Genomic DNA, 6,232 nt, shown 5'->3' on the forward strand with positions numbered 1-6,232 from the left:
CTCAGGTAAGAAGCATGCACATGAACATCATTCTCTCAGGTAAGAAGCATGCACATGAACACTGTCCTTCTGGGGGCCATAACACACCATGATGCTGGAAGTCTGTTTTGAAGCCTGAGGTGAGATCACCTCAGTGTCCCTCAGAGTAGCAGATAAGGCATGTGGCCTCCTGCTTCCTTTGTGCTCAATCTGATCCTTTCTTCTCCAGTCCCCTGAGACCCTCAGATAACATGGCTGAGCAAGGAACTTCAGCTCACTGGATTGGTGGGTGACTAGTTTGGATCATGAAGATTTCTGCCACAAAGATTCCTGTTTTATACATGTCTGTCTCCAGTCAGCACACCCAGAGATAGCTTGTCATCACGTGAAAACTCATCATTTCGTTCAGTGTTCCGCAACAGGCCTGATAAGTGACAGGAAGTTCTAAAATGTTTCCCAGTACTAATTGTCATTGAATAATAAAAACACAATAAAGTCTCCTTGTCTGGCCTCAGTGGGAGAGGATGCGCCTAGTCCCGCAGTGACTTGATATCCCAGGGGTCAGCGTAGGGAGTTGTGGGCATGATGTTGGGGGGGATCCCTCTTCTCGGAGGAGAAGGGGAGGAGAAAATAGGGGAGAGTGTGTGAGGGGGCACAGGGAGGAGAGGAGCACTGATATTGGGGTGTAAAGTGAATAAATAAACAAATTTTTTAAAACACACTATAAAATGTCCCTAGTTTTGTTAGGATTAGAACATATTCTCTCCACTCCTGGGGATTTTGTAGACCCCAATATCGTACTTGAAGATTAGAGGAATAAAACTCTTTCTTTCAATATGTGGAAGACAGAAACTCTGGCCTTCTAGAATAGTCTCTGGGGATCAAAAATAATTCACCCTTATGATAAAAACAAAAAGCCTTAATAAAACAGCGTCAAAGAAGATGTAAAATATGTGGCACAATTGGGAAAACCATGGCACAGAGCTGTGTTCCTGATCTCACAATATGCTTTTTGTGTCTCCCAGCTGCCTCCACACCTCACGGAGGAACTGTTGGTATGCACTCTGTCTTCTCCCCAAGGCCTGACTAGTCCACATGATTTTTTTTTCCCAGTACAGAAACAACATGGACATGGGACAAGAGAGGGCTGACCAAAGGGAGCTGGAATTTGTCCAGAACATTTGACTCTTTTTTGGCATTAGAGAAAGGAGCAATCTTTTTAATATTAAGGATAGCAGGGTTCTCCCGTTCCCAGCACATGTGACGTGCTGAGCAGCTGTGTGTTCAGGGAGCCTCTTTGTTACGGAGAGACAGCTCTAGGCATTTACCACCTTCTCAGCTAGCTAGAATTGGGTGTGCAGGGAGTAATATAGCGTACTCAAGGAATTCTCAGTAAACCAAGCACGAGAGTGCCCACTCTTCACAGCAGTGGGGTTGGCTGTCTCCACTCAAGACCCAGCTGAGAGACATAGCAGGGAAACACAGGTTTTTAATTCTTGAAATTTTTCCTACACTAAACTGATAGAAGTGTGGCTTAAATGTGAGTCACATTTGAAGCACATGGGAACTTACAGGCCATGGTCACATTCTTCTTGAAGATCACTGAGAGAAGTCTGTGTGTGTGTGTGTGTGTGTGTGTGTGTGCGCGCACGCACTGTTCTTTTCTCTAAGGAGACACTCCTCACAATTTGAAGCTTCAATAGATACAGGGTTTTAACATATTAGATTAATGAGGACTAATCCAGGCAAATTTCTTTTTAAAATATTTATTTATTTAGTGTCTGGTGTGTGTGTGTGTGTGTGTGTGTGTGTGATATATATGGTATGTGTGTGGTATGTCCATGTATATGTTGCACACAATGTGTGTGTGCCTGTGCCTATGCTTGTGTGTGTAGTGTGTGGTGTGTGTGTATGCCCATCCGTCTGTGTGTGTGGTTTGGTGTGTGTGGTGTGATGTATGTGTGTGTGTGTGTGTATGTGTGTGATGTATCTGGTGTAGTGTGTGTGCTGTGGTGTGTATGTTTGTGTGTGGGGGTGATGACTATATGAGTGTGGGGACATGCGGAGCCAGGGGACAACTGTCAGAAGTGTTTTCTTTCCTTCCCCATGAGTTTTGAGGGCACCAAACTTGTGTGGCAAGTACTTTTTTACCAGCTAAGCCATCTTGGCCCTCAACCCAAATTATTTTTTTTCTTTTATGGTGTGTGTGTGTGTGTGTGTGTGTGCACATGCATGCATGTACTCATGCATATGTGTCATGGCACACATGTGCAGATCAGAGGATTCTTTGAGGAGTTGTTTTTCCCCTGCACCACGTGATTTCTGGTTAGTAAGTCATCAGGCTCAATGCAAAACAACCTTACCCACTGAGCCATCTCACCAGCCTTCGACGCATTAGAAGAACCAAAAGGAGGCCCAATTCTTTCCCAAAAGCAGTCTGTAGCCTGAAGTACGGTGTGACCATTGTTTGCTATAAACAGGGAACTGCTGGAAAACAGGTCTCTCCAGACAACCCCGGAAAGTGAGCAGGCTTCTCAAGTGATGGTGCCGGTGTCTTTCAGAGGCAGGCTTCTATGCACCACAGTGGATACTGAAGGGAGATGAATAAATAAGACACTCGCTATTCGTCCCCTCAGGAAGTTCCTCAGACCTAGGGACCAAGTGCCACCCAGTCTGTCCTTGCATGAACGAGGCTGTTAAGCAACCTAGGGTGCGGTAGGAGATGTGATTCAGGCCGCTCTGCCTCTCAGGCTGCCATCTCCTGGCCCTTTTTCCACAGAGACAGCACAGTTTGCTTTTCCACCAGCGTTGCCTGCAGTGAACAAAGCATGAAGCTACTGTTGAGACTAAAGTCTAGGTCTGAACAAAGGAGAAAGTTGGACACACACTACAATATTGATCAGCTTCCCCTGTAGTCCCTCAATTCAAGCCCACCATTCTCATTTGCTCACTAGGGTCCCTAGAAGCAGGAAATGAGAGGCATTTCTGTGATCCCAGTTTAGTTACTAGGCTAGCCCTCAGCAAAACTAGGTCTGGAGATGGCTCTCCCTGGTTGGGTCTCAGGGAACATCTATATCTTGCCTCAGAGTTGTGTTTCTCAGTTTATGATTTACTTAGGGACATTTATTACAAATAAAAACCAGCTGGTGTGGTGGCCCATCCCTTTAATCCCAGTACTTTGAAGGCAGAGGAAGGGGGAACTCTATGAGTTCAAGGCTAGTGTGATCTACATAGTGAGTTCTGGACCAGCTAGGATAACATAGTGAGATTCTGTCTTTAAAAAGATTTTTTTTCCTAAGAAACAGAAGATTCCAGGGAAGAGAGATGTCTCAACAGGAAAAGGTGCTTTTTGCCAAACTTGATGACTTGAGTTTGACCCCTGGGACATGCATGATGGAAGGAATGGCCAACTTCCTCAGGTTGTTCTAAAACACACAATGTAGAACACACTGCTGACCCTCATCTCCCACCCCCACCAAAATAAACAAAATGTAAAAAAAAAAAAAAAAAGCTAAAAAATAACCAAGCAGTGGTGGCGCACGCCTTTAATCCCAGCACTTGGGAGGCAGAGGCAGGTGGATTTCTGAGTTTAAGGCCAGCCTGGTCTACAGAGTGAGTTCCAGGACAGCCGGGGCTACAAAGAGAAACTTTGTCTTCAAAAACAAAAACAAAGTTAAAAAAAAAATTTCTGAACACACTCAAATATGTCCCTTCAGAGTATCTAGGAGTGAGGCCTGGGACCCTACAAGCTTATTGTTAAAGTTGGTCATTGTTCAGCATGCTGGCTCCTGGGGGCAGTCCACTAAAACACGTGGTCTGAAGAAACTCATTGGAGCCCAAGGAACTTATCAAAAGTGTGCAGGCACATGGGGCAAGGCTTTGCTGGAGCCTAGGCCGATCATTTAGAGAGCCATGGGCGACACTCTTCACTAACTGGAGTTAGTTTCACCCCAGGAAGTATTCAAGAACCAATTCTTTCCATTGTAACTTCCTAAGGGGAAGCATCAATTACATTTCAGTATGAACTAATATTCTTAGTATCATTTTCTTTCAATAAGAAAATGAACTTAATATTTAAGGGAACCAGTAAAAAAAAAAATGGAACATAAGTATATGAGACTTTTTCACCCCGGGGTGACAAAGAGTGAACGAAATTCAAGTGAAAGTACAATGGTGACTTTGAGCTGCTGCGGGAAGCGAGGGAATTGTGTAGGCTGACATACTGGCCACAGGGCCCTTTGATGAGAAGGTCTCAGAAGGCCATTGTGATCCAGTGACATTTCAGCTTAGTCTTGAACCCACAACATAAAGAAGCAAAGGGCCCTAGGAACAAGACTGAAATTTCTCTAAAAAGCAGACATTCTGTTTTAAGACTCAGCATTGGCGCCAGCAAAGAAGGTCAAGCCACCAGCATTGTGCACACTGTAAGATTTCTGGTCTCCCCACATCCAGGCAGCTCGTCCTCCTATTAAACCTCCATCTCATGTTTGCACATAAGTGCACATATGTGCACACCCATACACACACTGGTAAAGTCCTTTCTGTACAGGGCATACATTATGTATATTCTCTGTGTTATTTAATAAATCAATAATATGAAAATCCTCTGTATCATAAATTGACAAGTCCAGAGATGTATTTTATTATGTTTTTTCCAGTCCTTCTGGTTCTGTCCCTATGGAGAACCTTGAATGATTCATCATCTCGCATGCTTTTTCCTGTCAGAAGGGAGGTAGGGGAGAAGCAGGATAAGGCTGAGGCTCTGGAAAGAGAATAGCATCCAGGAGCTTCTCACCACCTCAGATGAGGAGGGTGCACGCAAGGTGCTGGGAGCTCCAGTGGCTGGTAGGGCGCTGGAGTCCTCAGGTGGAGGGTGACAGTTTCCTTTCCAGGAGAACCATGCTGTGCCCTGAGAGTGCTCTGTCCCGTGCCCTGCATGTGCTCTGCCCACACTTCAACACCCCTTTCTCAGCATCTTCCATCAGAAGAACTTACTTAGAGGGGCGATGGGCAACAGGGCCATCTACACTGGACTTGGCTGATGGGAACCCAAAGTGTTCACTCTTTCTGCTGTACCCCTGCTCGGACTCCACGCCCACACTCCTTCCTAAGAGTGATTGGATTTTTCCCTCTATAGAACTGGAGTTTCCTTACTGAAGACACACATGGATACATACACACATGAACACAAGTGCACAGACACACAGACATACACACAGAAGTATACACATACACACAAATACCCTACACAGAAAGACATACACAGAGAGAGACACACACAGACACACAAACAAAGGTAGACAGATACACGCGCGCACACACACACACACACACAGAGTGTGTCACACATACATAGTCACCCTGACACACACAGAAAGACAAGCAGGCAGGCAGGCAGGCAGACAGACACACACACACACACACACACACACACACACACACACACACACACACACTTAAAATGGTGGTGTCTGGCCAAATCTATCCCATACTAGCTTACAGTAGAGGAAAAGGGGAAAGGTCAGTTGAAGAGCCTGTGATAAAATCTCTGACTAGATCTGCTTACAAGCCAGCATCTGCCCATTGTCCTATGTACACCTCCAGTAGATGCCCACTACAGTTTGGATCGTAATGCCCTGGCACTGCTCCCTTTCCACAGGAGTAATGTTTCTGAGAGGTGGTCAGGCCTAATGGCAATCCTGAGGTCAGTAGGGGCAAGCTCTCAGAGGATCAGGATCACACTGTCATAGACCTATTATTTTCCTTCCAGCAATGAGGTAAGCGGTTTGGCTATCTGGAGGCTTCCGCCACGATATGCTGTCTTACCCTAGTTTCTAAAACAACAGAGGTAATAAATAGATTATGCGCTGAGTACTTCAAGCTCTGAGACTGCCAGAGCAAATGTTTTCCTTTTGCAGGTGGCTGAGTCACATGTCCACAGTGTTGGTAAGTGGATGCACTGTCTCCAAATGAACTGACCTAGAGAGGATCCTACTTTGTAGTGTACATTTATATGGCATACTGTATCATTTACCCACTCATCTATGCTGGATGGGACGTTTGTTAGTGTTTGCAGCAAACTGAGTATTACTTAGCCACTCACGCGCCCTCATAGAGAAGAGACGATTCATTCTAGAATTATTTTTTTAAAAGTACAATTGTGGAGAATTTTCCATCTATGAAAATATTTCCCATTTTGTTACTTATAATAATTTAAAAATTGGGAAGAGGAGTTCCAGGTATGGTGGAGCAG

This window comes from Mastomys coucha, unplaced genomic scaffold, assembly GCF_008632895.1.
Source record: "Mastomys coucha isolate ucsf_1 unplaced genomic scaffold, UCSF_Mcou_1 pScaffold22, whole genome shotgun sequence".
Taxonomy (NCBI): Eukaryota; Metazoa; Chordata; class Mammalia; order Rodentia; family Muridae; genus Mastomys; species Mastomys coucha.